Genomic DNA, 23,206 nt, shown 5'->3' on the forward strand with positions numbered 1-23,206 from the left:
GATGAATGAATATTTTTTAAAGGCATGGAGTATGTAAGGAATGTTAATCTAGCCTCTGTGTTCACTCCCCCACACAACAACTGTAAAGAAATCACTGGCCTCTGAGTGATGAATGGACCCAGACTCAACCAGGAGGGAAGGCAACCCCAAGCTCTGTAATGTGGCATCTCCCTTTGTAAATACCTGGGTGGACTTCTTTTTTGGTTGTAGCTGATGAATGGGCTCAGTTAAAGGGTTTTGGAAACATTGTAAAATGACCATCAAGTGTTTCTCCTCTTATGCCATGCCCACTTCCTTTTATCCTAATCATAAAATCCCAACCCCAACTGTATACATCTCAGCGGTTCACAGACACACTTCTAGCACATCCTTAGCTGTTAAAAAGTTCTATTGGTTAATTTCAAATTAATGTCTTAGGAGGCTCCAGGCCAGGGGGAAAAATAAATCAGGAAGCTGAATTAGTAAATGACAGAGCAGTAATCAGCTTAAATGAGACTTCTTCCAGCCCCTTGCTTGCGAATGACACAGAATTTGCAAGCTTAGAAAATCTCTCTTCTCTGCAGGTGGTACCAGAGATGCGTTTCCACAATCATCGTCTTATTCATTTATTTCGTCTTCTGCTGCAGTACGCCAGGCATGCTCCCGCACCCCATCCCCACTCAGCGCTCTGAGCAGCCAACCCCTACCTGCTAAACAGCCAGGCTGCACGAAGGAAGCTGTAAGGCTGCAGCCTTCCGTACTAGTAGACATTGCAAACATTCGGGTTTACTTTCTCATCTGCAGTCAGCCCTGTATCTCCGGCTCCTGCAAAACCTTTAGCACTTGCAGAGGCATTATTTCCTCCCAGCTATACTTGGTTTAAACTTGCAGTTCACCAGGTTCTACAGTCAGGAGTCTAAACTGACCCCTGCAGGCTTTTACATAGAATCTGTCCCTCCTCCTCTGCTGAATTTGTTTCTCCTGCCCTGTTCTGGAATGCCTCAGGACCCTCTGTAACCTTGATGCCTCTTCTCCGCTGGAAGTTAGAAGCATCCTGCATGGCTGCATTACTGCACATTTCCCTAGTAACCTTGTTTTTTTCTTCAACTCAAACTTCTCCAAACACCTCCCCTTTTGGCCCTGAAATTCTCTAGCCCTCTGTAACAGCTTTCCGAACCCACCGTGTCACAAGAGTGATTGTAGAGAGCAAATTGGGGAAAGAAGGTTTGGAGACTCACCTGCAGAGCTGCAAGGATCTGACACAAGGATGGGGCTGCCGGCAAACTTCCCAGGGACTGTCTGCAGCCAAGTCTCCTGGCCTTAAAGGGACAGGGCACTTTTCACCATATAAGGAAGATTGTTTCACTTGTCTGCTTTAGGGCTTGTTTGGGCAAAGCAGCTCTTTCTCTTGATGATTGCAGAGGCTTAAGCCTTCTAGGGAAATCTGGAGCCTTTAGTTCTCGGGGGATCTGTACCCAGTAGGCAGCTTGGATAAGGCACAAGAATGGTGTTTTGTAGGCCATTTTCAAAGACCAGAAAGCCCTCTCTGTCTGGGGCTTGTCTCCCTGCAGAAAAGGCTTAAGGTGAGTGGGAAGTCTTTCTCAATTAGATGAACTGGCTTCTGCTTCTATTTCAGGTTTAGTTTCCTGGAAGCCAATGATCCTGCTCATCTCAAAGGGAAGAACAGCTTGACCCCCTTCCTCCTGACTTTGAGACAAAAGAGAGAAGACTCCAGAGTGGTAAACCTCGAGGCATGAGATTTTGATTAAGGCACATTAGCAGTGCACCCTGACAAGGAGTGAAGTGGAGATGATTTTGTTATTTCAGCTGGCAGAGGCCCTTCTGAAACAGATAAACACACACAGTTCTCAACCAAAGCCATGTCTGCTCCTGACCACCCTTCTTGGGCTCCTGGGGCTGAAGCCCAGCTGAAGTTTGAGGGCTGCTTTATCTTTCAGATGTCAGGGATGAGAAGGTGTTTTAGCAACACCAAACATTTTCTGCTGATGATATTCAAATGCAAGCCTGTCCTATTGGTTTGGGGTGGATTAGAAGTAGTTATAAACTGTTAGACTCTAAGAAAAAAAGTGGAACCTAATTTGGTGATCGCTTGGGTATTTATATACTTTTTCTTCACTGCCACGTGGATATTGTCTCTTTATTGCCTGGCTCCTCTACCTAATACTTGGTGTCTTTGCCATATACAGTAAAACCTTGGATTGCAAGTAACTTGTTCTGCGAGGGTTCTGCAAGAGAAGGACACTTTCTAGTAAGTTTTAGCTTGATAAATGAGCGATGTCTTGCAATACGAGTAGTACATGACGCTGAACGTCACATGTCACAACTGAGCCAGTGTTCCTGAAATTCATTTTGATATACAAGTGCTTTGGATTACAAGCATGTTTCTGGAATGAATTATGCTCGCAAACCAAGGTTTTATTGTATTTGGGGTCTTATAAAAATTCAATTTGGCACCTGATTATATAGTCTGGTACTGTTCTCATATCTTGCCTTTTTGCATGGATTTTGATTCTTTTTAAAAAAATGTTTTGAACGTTTATTTATTTTTGAGAGACAGTGAACAGAGTGCAAATGGGGAAGGGGCAGAGAGAGAGGGAGACACAGAACCTGAAGCAGGCTCCAGGCTCTGAGCTATCAACACAGAGTCCAAAGTGTGGCTCGAACCCACAAACCACCAGACCCTGACCTGAGCTGAAGTCAGATGTTCAACTGACTGAGCCACCCAGGTGCCCCAGATTTTGATTCTTTAAGGACAAAGACCATTCATATTCTTCCATACTCTGCCTAACACTTAGCATGGAACATGCATATAGTAGACTAGGAAATGTTTGTTGATCAAATCAATTGGATGGAACCCAGGGCTTTTTACAATGTTTACACAGTTTTATGAATAAAATGGGTTTTTACTAAACTATTGTTATTGTAAATAAATCCACAATCTCTTTGCTTTATTACCTCTTTTATTTGAACTAGTATTTATTTTCCATATCATCAAATTTTCAAGGGTAGAGGTTAATATTTAAAAGAATTTCTTTAAATGGTAGTCATTGTGATAAACTCTGATTCTTAGGATTAGGAACTTAATCTAAGGGAGTAATTAAGCAGAAACAAAACATTATATAAACAGAGATGTTTATTACACTGCTATCTGTAATAGTAAACATAAGAAATTACTGGGGCACCTGGGTGGCACAGTCTGTTAAGCATCCAACTTCAGCTCAGGTCATGATCTCATGGTCTGTGAGTTCGAGCCCTGGGTTGGACTATGTGCTGGCAGCTCAGAGCCTGGAGCCTGCTATGGATTCCGTGTCTCCTTCTCTCTCTCTCTACCTCTCCCTCCCCCCCAACTCCATTTCTGTCTTTCAAAAATGAATAAACATTACAAGAAATTAAAAATAAGAAATTACTTAAAGGCTTGAAAGTCATTTATATACTAGTAACGATAGCTCATGCTTACTGATGGTTCCTCACGGACCAAGCACTGATCTAATAATTTTATATAGATTAACTCATTTGATAATGACAAAGCTCTGGGGTAGGAATTGTCATCATCCCCATTTTACTGACTAGAAAACTAAGGCACAGAAGTTAAGAATCTTGCATCTGAACTGTGGTATTCTGGCACCAGCACTTACAATTCTAGGGTCATGCTAGGCTCTCAATAAGACTTACTGAACATTATGAGAGGCACTGAGGATAGACAGATTCATAAAATTGATAATGGCCATGTGCAGCCATTAAAAATAATACTTATGAAAGCTTCACACAAATATGGAAATGTGCTTATGCTACAAAGCTAACTGAAAGGAGCAGAATGCAAAATATTTCAGATTGCCACTGACTAAATATCTCTAAGAAATGGCAAACAATATGCAAACTGAAAGTAGTTGTATAATAATGTTGAATGAATATGATTTTCTCTCAAATTATTTTAAATATTTTTTATTTTTAAAAAATTAATACAAAGGTAATCATTGCCACAAAAACTTTGATCTTGGCATTCTTATTGCTCTTAGCTTATCCATCCTGCTCTGGTTCTCTAAATGATGCGACAGGCCTCAATTAGTGAGTGTCAAGAGGGCCTTCTGAGCTGAATGATTCACTGTAACTGGGGGCGGGGCCCGCGTGCATCACACAGCGCACATCTTACACGACCATTTGCCCTTGAATTCACTGTGCATCAAAGCACTATCTTACAAGGTCCATTTTCACCTGATATTTTGTGATTTATGGACCTGGTTGGGCTAAAGCATTATGTTATAGTGACGTTGAGAGAAGGTGTCTCACCAAATTTTTCTTTATGTGGGAAGGCTTCCAGCAAGGGGCTCTATATCGGAAAATGTTGATCAGTAAATAAGCAGATACATCTCAGAAGCTAAGCTCATTCAGTGAGTAAAGGAGAAAGCCTTGGTGTAAATTAACTAGCAATTAAAAAATTATATAAAATTCTCACAGCTGTTGAGAGTTGTATTAAATTAATGCATTTATACCTTATAAGGTATTGCAAACTCCAAGAAGTGGAGCTATAAAAACAGACTGAAAACTGGCATCAGGAGGCATTAATATTTGTATAGCCTTTGACCCAACATCATATTTTCTTTCCTAAAATTATTTCAGAGGTTTTCTCTCATGGGAGGAGGAGAGGAAAGGGGAAGAAAACCATGTGATTCCAAATGAATGAATACATACATTAAGATTTTAATAAGCTTAATAAAATGTTTATAGGAAAGAATTGTTCTTTTTCCTGATCAAACACTAATAGTGTAAACTAAAATTTATCTGTTAAAGATGTAAATTGATCTAATTTATTTGATATTCTTTAAATAAATATGATGCAACAGTATATTATCCATTTTGGAAATTTAAAAGTATAAGAAAAACCAACCAAACAAAATAAACTAAACATTGGGTTTAGTACAATGGTCATTAATCCTTTTGTGGTCACAAATCCTCTGTACATTATGAAGACAGGTGTCAGTAAATAGCATTTTATATGCTTTTTTATGTTTTTATGTTTATATTTGAGGTTAAATTTATTTTTAGGTATGTCATAGTTTCTTTGTACATTTATGATGATTATATAGTGTCACAACTTAAAAAAATGCATAGATGCTGATGTTAAAAGTAGAAAAAGTGAAAGGGGGAAATCCCCTCTGAAAGTGCCCGGAAATGTCTCTTAGGGGTTATGGTGGAGCCACAGAAACACATTAATCCTGTCATTTGTCTCTTATGCCTGGTTCCCCAGAGGTCAATAGACACGAGGAGCTGCAGAATGGGAATGAGGAATAATGTGGCTGTAAGTGAGTTCTGCACCCCAGTGAGGAGTTGCTCAAGGCCAGGTTGGAGCCAAGGTTACCTCAGTGAACCCGCTGATTCAAGGCCCAGAGCAGAAACTGCTACTCCCTCACCAGGCAGCGTGGAAGGAGATGGGAAGAAACAGGTTTGGCTTGGAAGTGAATAAAATACTGTCTTACCCAGGCATCTGTTATTTATGGTGTGATGTGTTTCCTTCCACACATGCATACAAAAAATTACTACTGCTACATACATCATACATTGTTCTAGAATTTCATTTTTCACTTACAACATTATAACATGAACATCTTTTATATTATGTATACGTTTATTACCTTCCTTTTAACATCTGCAAAATTTTCTCCCCGCCAATGGATATTTGTTTTTAATTTTTGTTATCATAAATATTTACTCACATTCTGAATAGTAGGTCCTATAGAGAAAGATAATGTTTTAGTTGCCGCCCCCTTGCCCCTATGCCACGCCTCTCTATCCCCGTATAGGCTTACTTACGTGCTTGGGCAGCAATTTCTCTATGCTGTGAGTAGAAGCTGACCAGCTAGGTGGATGGGAATGCTCACTTACATATTCATAGAAACTGAACAAGAGCTCTTTTTTAGGTCTATGTTCTTCGTCCCTTTTTGCTTAAAAATGTTATTTTTTTTCTCTTGGAAAGTTAAGACATATATGTAATAAAAACACCAAATGGCATAAAAGGGATATACAGTAAAAGGTAAGTCTTTTTTCACCTTATTTCCATTCCACATCTCCAGTGGCAAAGTTTTCTGGATGCTCTTTGAAGTGTGTGTGCGCACATGCACGGCTGCTTGCACGCAAGGGAAATCATAATATGTCTCTGTGTGTATATACCTACATATGTGTGTATACATACATATAAACATACACATAGCTATGTTATTTGTGTGTGTTTCTGCAACTTGGTCTTTACATTTATCTGAAAGATTATTCTATATCCAGGCCTGCAGATCTCCCTTATTTAAAAAAATTTTTTTTAATGTTTATTTATTTTTGAGAGAGACAGAGAGAGAGAGAGGTATAGAGTACGAATTGGGGAAAGACAGAGACACAGAATCCGAAGCAGGCTCCAGGCTCTGAACTGTCAGCACAGAGCATGTTGTGGGGCTCAAACTCACAAACTGTGAGATCATGACCTGAGCTGCAGTCGGACACTTAACTGAGTGAGCCACCCAGGGGCCTTACCCCCTTGTCTTTTTAAATAGGATGATATCATAATGGTATTCTTTGGGAATGTGCCTTAATTTAACCCTTCTCCTCTTGATGTACATTCAGATTGGTTCTAGGCTATTGCAACTATAATAATTGTGTACTGAAGATCTTTATTTGCTACATGTGATTCCAACAGCAACCAGAAAAATCTTGTTGACATTTTTACTAACATTACATTCACTAAGTAATTTAATTTTAAAAAGATTGACAGCTTTATAATATTTAACTTTTAATTTAAATGTAGCAAAAGCCATTTTATTCTCTCTTGATTCAGTCCCGTACATCCTGCATATTTACTGTTATTTTTATCCTAAGGTATTTTATCACTCCAAGTACTGTTTTATTTTTTATTATTATTATTTTTGTAGCGAGAGAGGGAGAGGGGCAGAGAAAGAAAGAGAGAATCTAATGCAGGCTCCATGCTCAGCAGGGAGCATGATGTGAGCTCAGTCTCACAACCAGGAGATGATGACTTGAGCCGAAATCAAGAATCTGACCCTTAACTGACTGAGTTACCCAGGTGCCCCCCAAGTACTGTTTTAAATGGGAATTTTTTCAGTACATTTTCTACCTTGTGGTTCTTATATAGTAAAGTTATTGGGTTATTAGTTACTGCATATAGCAACTAGTTTTCCTACTGTGATATCTTACTTCCAATAGTTTTCCATGTGGCTCTCTTTTAGTAATGTTGATTATATCATTTATAAATAGTTATCATTTTGGCTCATCCTTTTCAATGTTTTATGCATTTTTTTCTCTTATCTAATTAGGTAGTACTGAAACAATATTAGTTAAGTGTGTTAATAATATTATCTTTTCTACACTTTACTGGGAAACCTTTCTGTACTTCACCATTAATCAAGTTGTTGTCTTAGAAAAAATTAGAATAAACGGATAGCTCCTTACCACTATAAAAATAATTTATGTATAAAATTTCAATTTGACTAAGAATTTATCTGGAACAAGTTAATTTAAAAAATTTTAATGTTTATTTATTTTTGAGAGAGAGAGAGAGAGAGATAGAGAGAGAGAGAGCACAGGAGGAGTAGAAAGAGAGGGAGACAGAGGACCCGAAGCATGCTCTGTGCTGACAGTAGAGATCCTGATGTAGGTCTTGAACCCATAAACTGTGAGGTCATGACTTGAGCTGAAGTAGAACCCTTAACTGACTGAACCACCCAGGCACCTGCCCCCCCCCAATTTTTTTATGTTTATTGCTTCAAGAGAGAAAGAGAGAGAGCATGAGCAGGGGAGGCCAGAGAGAGAGAGAGGAAGACAGAATCCGAAGAAGGCTCCAGGCTCTGAGCTGTCAGCATAGAGCCCAATGCAAGTCTCGAACCCATGGACGGGGAGATCATGACCCGAGCCAAAGTCAGATGTTTAACTGACTGAGCTACCCAGGTGCCCCTGGAACAAGTTAATTTTTAATGACTAACCTTGGTAGTTCAAACACTCCCTGTTCTGACTGCTAGGGATAATTCTCTTTCTAACTGTCCCTCAGCTTTTTCTTCAGGTTTCCAGGTGCTCTCAGAGGCCATGTCAAGTATACTGAAGGCAGGCAGGGCCTCCTTATTCTCCGTATCCTGTGGTCACTACCACAAATGACTTCAGAAAAGGCTTCTCAGCCCAGCTATCCTCTGCCGGTGAGCACTGCAGCCAGTCCCGGGCTGGCCTCACTGAGGATGCCAGGGACTCTTTCCCCTTTTGTCATTCCAACCAATGTGACACAGATTCTCCCCTTTATCTCACAAGATGGCTGATGTCGGGGTCAAACTAAGAAGACAGGAGGAGAGGAGGCAGTGAATGGAAGAGAAGGAGTACCACACATCCCAGACTGGCCTTAGGGTCCCCTGTAGGGCTGGTAACCTGCCTCAATCTTCATTTGCTTCTAGAGGTAAAGGGAATCATTTCCTCTTGGAGTTTGGATAATACTGACTACCTTCCCAGAGAGAGGTGGAAGATAAATGTAGGGCCCACTTCCAGAGTTCTCATTTCCTGTCCAGGATTGGTAACTTCTAGACTGAAGATCCATTCCGTTCTAGCAAGTGCCCCTGCCCCCTGACTCACAGGTGTACAGTCTTGTCCCTGTGGCACCAGCAAGACAATCACAGCAATATCTGAGATCATGTAGATGACAAATTTTAAGCATGCCCTTGGAAGTTACCACTAGGTGAAGGCCTCCTTAAATTACTCTTAGATTATAGACTGACTTCTTTTTAAAGACTGGATTTTTAAATTTGGTGATGCCACAGGGGTGACCTAGGCTGAGAGGACAGAACAAGGAATAGTATGGACACCCATTTGGAGGAAAGACTGAGCAGTACATGATGCAAAGGTACAGGAAATGTCCTGAACAAAGGCCAATTGATTTGTTGATTATCTTGAAGGCTTTGGTAGCAACACTTCATTTCACATAAAGTGACAGGCATGAAACCAATATTCCCTATATGTACTCTGTGGTATGCCCTGCCCCCCAGGCCCACAGGAGCCAGGAAATTGAGGTCCAATCTAATGATCTCTTCTGGAAAACTTGATTCTTTCCATAAGATCCTCCAATTCTTCAAGCCCCTATTACTTTATTTGAACTTTTTTTTACTGCACAGATAATGGATATTATTAATATTTGGGGTTTTATTTTTCCCTCTTTTGAGTCCATGTTCCTTTTGAGGGTGGGAATTTTGACAAGATTGTTGAAAGTCATGCTGGGCTCTGTTCAGAATCCTGGAGATACAGCCTGGACAAAATGGGCCAAGTCTCAATACTCTTGGAACCTACATTCTTATGGGAGACAGACCAATAAAGAAATAGAGGAGAAAGTGTCCGGTAGTGATAAATTCCATGATGAACACAAAATAGGGAATGTGAGGGGGGTGACTGGGTATTGATCAGGAAAAGGCTTTCTGAGTTCTTGACTTATAAGCTTATCACATTTTTCCTCTTGGTTCCTATAGCACTGCACCTTGCAAATGGCTGGTTCTCGAGGAGTATTATAGAATCCTTTATTCATTTATTTTTTGAAACCTGGTGCTAGTTTCTTTTTTATGGCTTTTAACTTTATTGGTTCAGAAAGTGGAATTCTCCAAATCAGATGGCATTCTCAATGGCCTTTAATGTAAGCTTTCCCTCCTATGTCTCTAGGATACAGACAGTTGTCACTTAACACCAAAAGAGCATATGCAAAAAATAAAGTGATCCCAAATTCTGGTCAAGAAACATCTGCTAAATAGTTGGCATTATTCTTAGTCTTCTCTTCAAGCAATTTTGGAAACTCCCTAGTTGTACTTCTGTAAAGGTTTGCACCTGGGAAAAGGCACGGAGACTTTTATGAGGAATGCTATTACGGGCCTCTCGCCAGCGCGGAGAGAGGAGAGGCTGTTGGGAGCTCTGTTTTATGGTACAGTAAGGTTAGCCATTTACTGTTCCCATAAGCTATTTCACTTGCAATAAAGGTCAATGGGCCTTTTTAGGAAGGAGAGCTAGACCCCTGTCTAAAGCTGCTGTCTTCCATAGTCAAAACGACAGGCTTTTTTAGATTGTTCTGGAAAGGGGTAGGATGTTTATTTAGCAGGCAGAGTGGTTCAATATGACCAGATGATGAGCAAGGTGATAAGAATTCACTGACTTCAAGGCGGAAGACTTAAATCCTAAGGAAGCTTGACCACAAAGCTAAGCAGGGTGTGCGTGGCTGGCAGTGGGTCTGGTTTGTTACCTTGACATGTGAACTCTACCAAGAAATATATTTCTGTACCTGGAATTTTCTATTCCTGGACTCCCTAGGAAGTTGGTTATAAATGAGTGTGGTTTGTGGCCCATCGCAGCTGCAAATCCAGTCCAGTGGAAACCTTCTTGCTAATAATTTCTTTTTCTTTCTTTCTTATTAGCTTTTAAATGAAATCCAATCAGGTGGGCATTTTCCTAAAGACAGTGTAGGGCACTGGGCTTCAACATTTTTGTTCATGGTCTCCTGAAGGGATTTTGGAAAACTATGCATCTTCTTTCAGTTTTATGTTGTAATATAAACAAATTTCACCAGAAGCCTGAACAGTAGCACAAGATATAATTTACAGTCTGTTGTAAATATTGGCTTTTGTAAATATTGGCTTTTTAAAGTGATCTGGTTACCCAACTCGTTATAATAAATCCAGCGGAATGTAAATGTTACAGCAACATGATACCCATCATCAGCCAGCAGGTAAGAGGTGCAAATTTTATATCTTTCTGGTTCCCTCTTGAATTCTTATTTTCATTCATTTACAGAATTTCATGCTAATAAAATATCTTTTTTTGTGTGCTTAAGAGTATTTAATTATTTACCTTTTAGTACCTGTCTATAAAAATAAAGTGGAATGAAAATTTGTGGCCATAAACACTTAAAAAAATTGATCTGGTTGGAGTTGTCATTACTATCTGGAGTACCCGTAGCAGAGACAATGCTGTGTTCATCACATCCTTTCTCTTCCTAGAGGTACAGGAAGTTTGTATTTCTCAGAGACAGGAAATGAAATAAGCATATCTAGAATGATAAAGAATAGAAATAAAAACTCCACCAGTATATGACATAAACACCTGACACCATGCAGTGGAATAGTCATTGAACATGTTCTTATAGAAGACTATTTAATGACGTGGAAATATGCTTGTGACATATTTTTATTTCTAAAGGAAAAAAATGTCACAAAAGGGAATAAGCAATTGAATCTAATTTTAAAACTGTTATATTTATGAGGAAAGAAAGTGCTATGAAAGGACTATGTTTCCTCCTCCCACCCCAATTCATATGTTGAAGCCCTAAACCCCAGTGTGATGATATTTGGAGGTGGGGCCTATGGGAAGTAATTGAGGGTAGAGCCCACATGATGGAATTAATTCTCTTATAAGAAGAAAAAGAAACAAGAGCCCTGTCTTTCTCCACCATGTGAGGACACACTGAGAAGGAAGGGAGTTTGCAAACTGGAAAGAGGGCTCTTACTTTTTCCTGAATCTGCAGGAACTGATCTGGACATCTAAGTCTCTTTTTCTAGAACTGTGAGAAATAAACACATATTGTTTAAGCCACCCTGTCTATGGTATTTTATTATGGCAGCCTGAACTAAGAAAAGATACATATGAAAACTTTAGTGATAGAAGTATTTGGTTGGTGAGATTACTGCTGATTTTTATCTTCTTATCCTTATGAAGTGATTTTTTTCACATTCTTTAATGTTTATTTATTCTTGAGAGAGAGAGACAGAGTGTGAGCATGGGAGGGGCAGAGAGAGAGAGGGAGACCCAGAATCTGAAGCAGGCATCAGGCTCTGAGCTGTTAGCAGAGCCCAATGTGGGACTCGAACCCATGAACTGTGAGATCATGACCTGAGCTGAAGTCAGATGCTTAACCAGCTGAGCCACCCAGACACCCCAGAAGTAATTTTTTCTAAATTAATTACACTTAACATATAAAAGTATTTTAAGAAAAGAAAAACATTAAGGCTAAGGGGTACTTCTTCAATCTCAAAGAGGACTGAAGAAAACCAAATTAGAACCTAAATTCTGGATGAACTAAGGTCAAGAACTCAGACAAGAGGCTGCAAAATATTTACCAGTTCCTGGAGCACTGGACACACACAGGCTGTGGTCATGAGCAACAGCAGACTCTAACTGCTAGAACTGGAAGAGTAAGAGATGCTCTTGAGAGAAATCACCTCCCCTACTCTTTGTGCTCCCCACTTTCCAGGAGTAGGGGTGTGAGCTCTAAAGCTCTTCAGTTATATATTTTTATTTTTATATGAAGGCATATAGTTTAAGGAAAAGAGAACTGGACTCAGAGGACCCAAGTCTGGTCTGATGGGTTCTCTTAATGAAACTACTAAACCTCTTTAAGCCTCTTTGGAGATAATAATAGGTAACCTACTTTCCTCATATGATGTGGCAATTGAATAAGATAACACGTGAAAGCGCTTGAAAAATGATATGCATGGAAAGGTCCATGTGTGTGTGCATCCACACCCACATGTTTCTCTCCACACACACACACACACACACACAAGTATATATTATAAATGTGTATCTCATGTGTATATATCAAACAGTTGTAGAAATAATAATTAAAGCCTAAACCTCCACTCTGACCTTGGCTAAATGTAAATGAAATTAGAGATCACTGTGGATTTGAGGACCTGTCTTGAGAAGGCAGTGTCTTGGTGACCCAAGTACTTTGAGAAGGGCTGAACATGACTTTTCTCCGTAGGACAAGAAAGAGAAGGTTAGAGAATATTTACTTGCCGGTGAAAACAGGAGCACAATGAAAAAGGAACATTGTTGAAAGATAAGCTAGAGGAACAAAGGTCTTATTTCAATTTAAATATTTGCCTACAGTGTTTTAGAATAAATTGTTACCCCTCTTTTTAAATGTTTACTGAGAAAAGGAAGACATTCTCTAAGATATTCAAATATTAGCAACAAATATGGCCATTAACCACAAAGTCTGAGATTCCCACAATCTCATAAAATAGATCTAATACAGGAAATATACTGGCTTGGCTATAAAATTTGTTATGGGAAGTTATATTTGTTCCTAGGCTGATTATGAACGCTCTGCTTTGAATGGTAAGCCCATTCCTCAGTCAATAGACTAACCAGCCTGATTAACCACCCCCTGCAGTGTAGACTGGATAGGTTCTTGCATGAGTTCATGTGCTTCAAACACTTGGTTCTAGCTTTCTTTTGGTTGATCACCTGGTAGACCACCTGAAACAAAGAGTGCTTCTAGAATATTCAATTTCAGACACAGTGAAATCTGATTTCTTTCACAATGTTATTGAACATTACATCTGAAGAGTTGACAGTGCAAGTGAGTGGAGAAAAATAAACTTTTACTGTATGCAGGTGTATTGTTGGGATATTATTTCATCAAGCACTTCCTACCTTTGTAGTAATAGCTACATTTTAAGTGTTTTGACTATAGCACTGCACTATGTAACTGTTACTCATCTATTGGCTGGTGGGACGGGGCAGAGCTTGAACTACTCTTCTTTCATGTACAGGCGTGGACCAAAACCTACCCTCCAGTTCCTTGCTATGAAGCTGAATCTGTTTACAGATGTATTTTATCAGCTTCCACATTACCGGCCTGCCCATTAATTTAAAAACAATGATTTAATTACCAGCATTTACAAGCTCATGATTTCTAGTAAAAAACACAATATGGTGCTAAAATGGATTATTGCTCTGCATACATTCCATACGCCTCCTCACCTTCCTTCATGCCCCCAGGGGCAGGGTAGCTAAAAATGCCCGTGGTAAGCAGGTCGTCTGGAAGTGACTTAGCTTCAGTTGGAGCAGGCAGATGCACTCAAGTGAGATTTAAAAGGCAGAGATCCTAGCTGCTCCTGGTGGCAGACCGATCAAGGACACTTTGGGATTTTTCTGTAGTAGCATTCTTGTCCCCAGCTTTGTGGGGATCAACAAGTGAGGTCAGTTGCACCTCTCTAGCAGTTGTTCCTTTTGTTGCCGCTGTGGACCTAACAGGTGACGCACGGCTCCAGAGTGAACCGTAACAGCATCCTTAGCTTCCTAATCTCTACATGGTTCCTAGAGTTAACGTGCAGGGGACCCTCTCTGACCAGCATGGTGACTGGAAAGTCCTTCCGGCGGGGCTGGAGGCCCTGAGGGCCCCGCCCATCGCCTCCCCCTTGTGGTCCCCTTACCTGTTCTGTGATCACACCAGGACCCCAGGCCCCCGAAGTCACAAACTTCTGTCCTTCTACAGTTTCCTGTTCTGGTGTCAGCCAGCCTTGAAATTGTTGAAATGGGCAAATCCTGGCGCTGTTGAGATTTCCCCTCTGGTGGGGGTCAAGGCATTGGCCCTGACGGGTGGCCCTGTGCACCTGGGCTCTGCCTTTGTGGGGGCATTTGTGATAGGCCCTTGGCCTGCAATAAAGCTCTGGTGATGTTTAAAAAAAAAAAAATCCCTGCGGGGGTGGGGGTTGAGTTCATTGTTCCTTTGGCAGTCAGTCCTGGAAGCCCAGCCTCAGCACACAGTAAGCACCTAATTCCCTGCTTGCAGCCCTTTGCCCTCCGTGCTTAAAATAGCTAGAGTAGTTTCTGTCTTCTGTAACAGAACTCTGACTAATGCAAAGGAAAAATGAGACATCTGGTAACATCTGGCCCTGATTTTGGTTATGGAAATGATAAGCTCATAATGAGCAGTAGGCTCGACCTGCAGAAATCCTACCACACCTCAGCGTAGCCCCCAACCGGAGCCCATTTATAAAATGATATTTTTTCATTTTACTTGCAGTGTGTTGCTTTTAACAGACATCCCACTTTTCTTGTCTTTTTACCTTCCCTGTCCCAGCAGTAGGGATTTCAGTTTGCCACCACACTAATACTTACCTAAAACTTGTTTGAAAAACATTTAAAAAAATTTTCTCACGAATATAATTCTTCCATTCTGAATATACTTCAAAATGCCCTCCAGATCCAAACTAGAAAGCTGCACAGCTAAACTGCATTATTTAGTTTGCTGATAGAATTGTTTTTGCTAAACTATAAAATTAGTTGTTTTATTAACCCTAAGAATGTTGTTGAATACATTGTGATGTGTCATCTATGATGACACAGCAGAGAAATTTTTTCCAGTCAAGTTTTATCTTATAAGCATGTGAAAGATCACATTTTGCTTTTGCTGTGGCTTTTAGATAAAGGTAGGGCTAAAGGCCTCCTGAGTGGTCGACTTCTTATACTGAACATGCTTCACACCATGTACTAATCCTACTTCTGTGTTTCATGGTTACTACTGTCGCTTTCTCTTCACCCAGATTTTTTTCACATATTAAAAAAAAAATCCAGTGACGCCTGGGTGGCGCAGTCAGTTAAGTGGCTGACTTCAGCTCAGATCATGATCTCACGGTTTGTGAGTTCGAGCCCCGCGTCGGGCTCTGTGGTGACAGCTAGCTCAGAGCCTGGAGCCTGCTTTGGATTCTGTATCTTTCTCTCTCTCTGACCCTCCCCTGATCTCACTGTCTCTCTCTTTGTCTCTCAAAAATAAACAAAAATAAATAAATATATAAATAAATGTTAAAAATAAATAAATAAATAAACGTTAAAAAATCCTATTGTACTATGTTTGGAATCCATTAAAATCTTTCTTAAAATATAATGTAGAATAAATGTATATTTAAATAAACTGTCACTTCCCCTACTCTATTCCTTTTATTATGTCTGACAGACACCTGTTCCTCAGCTCTCCCTGCCTTCATTCTGTCAGGGTCTTAACAGACCAAAGCTATTCATGCGTATACTTGGGATTTTGCAATCTAACACAAATTTTGAGGATGTAGTCAAGTCAAAGAATGAGAACATTTTAGCAAAAACCAAACCAATATTTTCAGTGATTCTTACTGAGTAAGAATCCGAGATTCTTGTGTAGTAGTAACCAAATGGAAGACAGTCTTTCTTTGGGAAGCAAAGGATTACACTTCTTTTGAAATATCCAGTATCTGATCTTAATCTAACCTGTTTTTTCTTTCTTAAGTAAACATTTTATATTAGATAATTATAATTCACATGCTGTTGTAAGAATAATATGAGCAATCTTACTCAATTTTCCCCAGTGGAAATATCTTGAAAAACTATAGAACAACATTACATCTAAGAAATTTATATCAATACAGTTAATATACAGAACATTTCCATCACCATAAGGATTCCTCTGTTTCCCTTTTATATGCACACTTCCTTCCCTCCCAACGCCACCTATGACAACCATTAATCCTTTCTTCATTTCTACACTTTTGTCAATCTAAGAATAGCTAATTTCTTTTGATGGCAAAAATGTTTACCACAGGTGACTACATGACATTTACCACCATTTTATCCGAACTTTGATCCATTATCTGTTCCTCTCTAATCTACTCTGCACCTGAGAAGGCTAATCTTTGAAGACTATACCCAGACTCTCTTGTTCTCTGGCTTCCAATTGGAGTCAGTCATGAGAATCACTGGCAGAAGATGAAAGGTGTGGGAGAAGAGGGATGTAAGAATATTCATTCCCTTGTGCATGCACCCTCCTCCCCCAAAACCCTGTCTTATGAGGCGAGGTAATGGTGAAGGAGGAGGGGAAGGAGAAGGAGAAGATGGAGGAGAAGCAGCAGCACCACAGAGGAAAGTGCCCAGGTCAAGAAGCATAGAGAGCCAGTTGAGTTGCCTGCCTTCAAAGAGTGAAACTATCTTGGACATTGAATTAATAATCACTAATGATCATGACAAACTGAAGATCAGAATCTGAGATTGAATTCTTTGATCTAAAAAAAAATTCTTGATCTAATAGTAAGCTTTAATTAGATTCAAAGCAAAATGGAAAATCATGGGATTTGTTTTTCTTATGTTTGTAGACCATGGTCACATTCCCTATCATTAATGGTTTGGTGCTCCCAGCTTTACTGATGAAATACTCAATCCCAGAATCTATTAGTTTGCAGTTTAAAAGGCTTATGTTCTGCCTTCAATGAATAAACTGTCATTGTCATGTCATGTCTATTTATGAATTATAGCCAAAGTTTAATAAACACTATGTATCAGGCTTGGGTTTAGCATTTTACATTCATTATTTTATCTATCTGAGCCAACAACCTTGTGAGGTAGATATTTTCCTAATTTGACAGATAGGAAACCTAAAATTCAGAGATCCTAAAGCTGAGGTTCCCTCAAGTTATCCCTTTGATTTTCAAAAGTCTGCTTCAGAGTCGCAAAGCTGAGCATGTACTATTCGTCTCTTTTATTCTCAATCTAATCATTTTACCCTCTTTGAAATGATGTGGTTACATAAAAGGAAGCTGGGAAAAGAAAAGCAAAAAATTAATTTTTAAAGATATTATCTTGTTAAAATTATATTCCTATTAAGCCCTATCTGTACTTGTGCCATTGATTCTTTTGGCCTTGAGACAGGATCCAAATACTTTTAAATGGAGGTCTTTTCAGATGAAATGATGCTCAGCATCACTCATTATCAGAGAAATACAAATAAAAACCACACTAAGATAACATCTCATGCGGATCAGAGTGGCTCAAATGAACAAATCAGGAGACTATAGATGCTGGTAAGGATGTGGAGAAACGGGCACCCTCCTACACTGTTGGTGGGAATGTATACTGGTTGCAGCCCCTCTGGAAAACAGTGTGGAGACTCCTCAAAAAATTAACAATAGAACTCCCTTATGACCTAGCAATAGCACTGCTAGGAATCTGCCCAAGGAATACAGAAGTGCTGAGGCATAGGGGTACATGTACCCCAATGTTCATAGTAGACTTTCAACAATAGCCAAATCATGGAAAGAGCCTAAATGTCCATCAACTGACGAATGGATCAAGAAGATGTTGTTCATATATACAATGGAGTATTACATGGTAATGAGAAAGAATGAAATCTGGGCATTTGTAGCAATGTGGATGGAACCGAGGGTGTTAGGCTAAGTGAAATAAGTCAGGCAGAGAAGGATAGACAACATATGTTTTCACTTATATATGGAACAGGAGAAATTTAACAGAGGACCATGGGGGAGGGGAAGGGGAAAAATAGTTAAGGAGAGGGAGGGAAGCAAACCATGAGACTCTTAAATACTGAGAACAAACTGAAGGTTGATGGGGGTGGGGGAGAGGGGAAAAAGGGTGATGGGCATGAAGGAGGGCACTTGTGGGGATGAGCACTGGACATTATATGGAAACCAACTTGACAATAAACTCTAAAAGAAAAAAATCGCTAAAATGGTAAAAAATAAATGAATAAATAACCTTTAAAAAGGAAAAAAATAAATGGAGGTCTTTTTGGTGTTGAAGAAAGAGATTATTTTCTGTAGGGGAAAATCTATTTTAATTTCTGACGGAATTGCCTAGTACGTAAACCCCCTCAATATTTTACTTAAAAAATGTTCATTGGGGTGCCTCGGTGACTCAGTCAGTTAAACGTCCGTCTGACTTTGGCTCAGGTCATGATCTCCTGGTTTGTGGGTTCGAGCCCTGTGTTGGGCTTTATGCTGACAGTTTGGAGCCTGGAGCCTGCTTCAGATTCTGTGTATTCCTCTTTCTCTTCTCCCCCGCTCACACTCTGTCTCTGTCTCTCAAAAATAGATACAACATTGAATAAAAATTAGAAAAAGTCTTTAAAAAATAATAAAAAATGTTTATTCATTCAAGAAATATTTATTAAGTTGCTGCTGGGTACCAGGAAGTTTGCTTTTCCATTTCTATTATTTAAAGAAAGAAGAGGTATCCTAGAATCGCAGGAATCAACAGACTGGTTGGTCATAAATAAGACAGTTTCTGTTCTAATGAACTAACATTCCAGTTGGATTTTATGTATATGGATATATTCATTCACTTAGTTGTTTATTTGACATGTTTTCTGAGCCCCAGCTCAATATTTGGCACAAAACATAGGAGAGACACAGCACCTAACTCACTGTTTAGTAGAAAGTTAAGCAGATAAAACAATAAGTACAATAATTATATTTAAAGTTATTTGAAGACCTTGAGAGAGTTCTTGAGGACTTTCCAGAGAAGGGAGAGCTTGGGCTTCACTTGTAGGAATGGGTGGGAGCTTAAGAATGTAAGGAAATGTGCAAGGGGCATTCTAGAACATACAAAACACAAAGGCAAGAGAAGTAAGACTGTGGTTGGAGAGGGACAAATTACACAGATTTAGGCCAAGTAGAGTGGCTTTAGTCCAAATAGAGTTTAATACACAAGAAAAAACTCAAGTTCTCTGAATTCCTGTGTCCCCTCTTTCTTAAGAGTAAAAGCTTCACTGTGTAAGTGGAAGCCATTCAAATATTTGCTGGTATGGGTGAACTACATTATGCTGAGAGATACTGGTGCCTCAGAAATATTTCAGGGCACTGGAAAATAGAGAGGTAGGTGCTGGCTCCAGGAAAGACTGGTGGCTCCATTTCTGTAAAATATTGTGGTAGGTCTTGCTGTGGGATTTCTAGTTCAATTCTGCAGGGGTTTTTTTGTGACATAATTTACCCATACCTCTAGGGTGGGTCAGCTACAAATTTTGGCCAAAGTCCATTTTAGGCTCTTGGCAAACATCACTTACTGTCAAGCTTTAACTCAGCTCTTCCTCAACCATGTGTTCTTAAGTTAATAAGGGAGAAATGATTTTGGAAAGAGAACATTTATAGAAGAAAATTAGAAAACAATTTCCTTCAATGCACATGGTCAATGGAATAGGGTTTTCATTCAACCTATAAGCACTCTAATAATCTATAATCTAATAATAATTATAATCTAATAAGGAACTCTACTAGATACTGCAGCTCAAGTTCTTGATCCACCTAATTCTTTTTGGCTGATCCTCCTTCTCGCTCCAGGCCAAGCAGATAGGTACTGCACTGGCTGATTTAAGATCATAGTTATGAATTCAGCTCAAGGTCCCAAACAATAGACTCCTTTATGCCTCAGTACTCAGAGAATGGCAAACAGAGAAAGAATAAATGCATATACTCTGCCAATTATACTGACAACCATTTAAGGAAGAACTGTCATTTCTATAAGTGGTAATGCAAGAAAAATTACATCATTGACTGCTTTTAACTGATAAGTCTACTTGTTTCAAAAGGTCATCACAAACTCTTGCTACACTTTGGTTTTGAAAATAATCTTTTTATTGAAAATATGAAACATGAAAATATGAAATATTTGTGGAAAATACATTTTTAAAGTTTGGAAATGGATAAACTATGTATAATAATACATGAACCTTGGAAAGTTAACTGCTAGAATGCAATTGCATTTCTAGTGTCAAACGCTATACTCATTTTCAGAAATTTTCAATCAGAAACTAACACCAGATTCTAATTTCACCTGCTAGGAGGAATCTGGGGAAGTTATTTTCAGGATGCATTTTTTCCTTCCACAATTCAGTTTAGCTTCTTGCTTTTGGTGGCTGACTTTTTCAGATACAGAGAGTTCTGTACCATACATTTGAAGTTAGGGCATGACTGTAAGGGCAATAAATTTACAGATGTTCTCTGCTTAAATGCAAATATTTTTTTGCTTACTCATGTACGACACTCATAGATTATTTGCTGAAAAGATCTCAAAGCATTATAAATGAGTAGGTTTACTGTTGTGAACAAACATCAATTTAGAAGCTGCTCTTTTATAGAGTAATTTGGTCCAACACACTGTAATTGTTTGTATATTTAGTACCTTTTGGTTTTAACGAAAGAAAACTTCAAGACCACTCCTTGGTGAGCTAGGGTCTCCTGCACCTTTATTAATGAAGGTGTATGGGTTTCTGGATCTATTAAAATAATTATATTTAAAGTGTCTTGGGGTACCTGGGTGGCTCTGTTGGTTAAGCATCCGACTTTGGCTTAGGTCATGATCTCACGGCTGGTGAGTTCAAGTTCCCACATGGGGCTCTGTGCTGACAGCTCAGAGCCTGGAGCCTGCTTCAGAGTCTGGGTCTCCCTCTCTCTCTTTCTCTTAACCTCATGCTCTGTCTCTCTCACCTTGAAAACTAAACATTAAAAAAAATAAAATGTCTTTAGACACAAAGAAGCATGAAGACACAGCTTGTAACTGCTGTGATGGTGGTCATAGGTTATTCAGAAAACTACTTTGTGATTATTTGGTACAGGACAAGGGTCACAGGCTTCCATTCCTACAGCACCCAGGCAGATGGCCCACGTGTCTGAGGCAGCCTAGGTACAGCCTGAGGCCACCTGAAGAGTATATATACTCCTTCTAAAGAGAGCAGGGCTTCTTTAAAAATTTTTTTAAAATGTTTATTCATTTTCTGAGAGAGAGACAGAGAGACAGAGAGAGCACGCACGTGAGCGCTTACAGGGGAGGGGCAGAGAGAGAGGGAGACACAGATCAGAAGCAGGCTCTAGGCTCAGAGCCTGATGTGGGGCTTGAGCTCACAAACTGTGAGATCACAACCTGAGCCGAAGTCAGATGCTTAACTGATGGAGCTGCCCAGGTGCCCCAAGAGAGCAGGGCTTCTTAATTCTAGTTGGCTGCAGCTATACAGGAAAGTGGGTCCAAAATGGTGTAATTTCTGTATTTGCAGACTCTTCCAGATAACCCCAAACTCATACTTCTATTTAACATCTTTGGATTAGGGGCACCTGGGTGGCTCAGTTGGTGAAATATCTGACTCTTGATTTCGGCTAAGGTCGTGATCTCATGGTTTGTAGGTTCCAGCCCTGTGTCTGGCTTTGTGCTGACAGTGCAGAGACTGCTTGGATTTCTCTCTCTCCCTCTCTCTCTCTGCCTGTCCCCTGCTTTCTCTCTTTCAAAAGAAACAAACATTAAAAGAACTCTCTGGATTAAAGTTAAAATGCCATGTGGGCCAAATGTCTGCAGGCTACTGGTGCTCAACCTCTAGTACAAAACTATATTAATTCTTTCTTTGTTTATTAAACAGACTAGGGTTCCCTTTACTACGGACCATGTCTTACCGATTTTGGCTTCCTCAAAAGTCTGGAACGGTGCCTAGCACATAGTAGAGACCCAAGTATGTATTACTAGACAGAACTGAGCTCTGGATAAATGAGACCTTTTTAGAGCTGGACAAATTTACGAAATCTAGACACTTTGAAAAGTTAAACATTCATTATAAACCATGTCTATGCCAGACTGAATCTTCCTTTTAGTGATTTGCAGACTTTAAAGCTTATTTCTTTCTTTGTATTTTGTCAAGAGAAGATTAGGTTTGGCTTCATGTACTTTTGCAAACAAACAGATGGACAGAGAGTCTTGAGTAATTTATATAAGACAGTGAAAGGGCCAAGTATTAAGTAAAATCCCATTATTATTTTGACTACTATTAATTTATTTTGATATTAGAAATATTATGACTGAATTAAAAATTATTTTAGTTTAATCAGTATTTACTCACAAAGTGAGAACTGAGGAAAGCTCCTGTTGGGATTCTGATGCAGTAATGAATCCATGATTCAGGAACACTGACCAATCACACTACAATTACCACGGTGGATTTCAGCTTAGCTAGGGAATTTTTTTTTTAAGATTTTATTTTTTAAAGTAATCTCTATACACAACATGGGGCTTGAACTCACAACCCAGAGATTGAGTCATATGCTCTCCCATCTGAGCCATCCAGGAGCCTGGAATATAATTTTTATAATTTCCTTTTTATTACCACAAGTAGGTAAACTCTCTCAAGCCCATGTATTATTCAAAGTCATAACTGATTTATTTCTCAATTAAGACTTTTGGGAAATTTTTCAGAATTTTGCAATGGTCCTGACATTTACCCCAAGGCACCTCAACGGATTTGGATTGGGGTAGGTCCTATTATTGTCACCAGCCACATTTTACAGATGAGTAAGTTGAGGTTAAGACATGCTAAGCTTCAGAGCTAGTAATCACCACACCATTCTGACTTCCATACTGCTTGAAGTCTTCCCAATCTCCCCATTCCTCTTTCTCCTGTGCTACCTTATGTAAACAGTTTAGATAAGAAAATAGAATAGAAGGCAAAAAAGGTCAACAAGGATTAAGATGGCCACTACATAGCCCTGAAAATATAAGAAAAATTACAATAAAAATGGATGAAGTCACAATCATATCATCCTTTTTTAAGAAAATGGAAATACTGTACATTAATTATACTTGAATTTAAAAAATAAAATAAAAATAAAATGATAGG

General features: G+C 39.3%; 1 protein-coding gene and 1 long non-coding RNA gene across 3 annotated transcripts in view; one reads left to right on the plus strand and one right to left on the minus strand.

Moving 5' to 3' along the window:
- The window catches only part of LOC115292072, a 30,561-nt gene extending 28,643 nt beyond the window's left edge, over positions 1-1,918 (plus strand). Inside the window, exon 4 of the long non-coding RNA XR_003908788.1 lies at positions 1,616-1,918. This is a non-coding gene — a long non-coding RNA (uncharacterized LOC115292072). The remainder of the gene's footprint in view (positions 1-1,615) is intronic.
- The window catches only part of LOC115292071 (schwannomin-interacting protein 1), a 727,630-nt gene that overhangs the window by 147,451 nt on the left and 556,973 nt on the right, over positions 1-23,206 (minus strand). The window lies entirely within an intron of this gene.

The sequence above is a fragment of the Suricata suricatta genome, chromosome 5, assembly GCF_006229205.1.
Source record: "Suricata suricatta isolate VVHF042 chromosome 5, meerkat_22Aug2017_6uvM2_HiC, whole genome shotgun sequence".
NCBI classification, from domain to species: Eukaryota; Metazoa; Chordata; class Mammalia; order Carnivora; family Herpestidae; genus Suricata; species Suricata suricatta.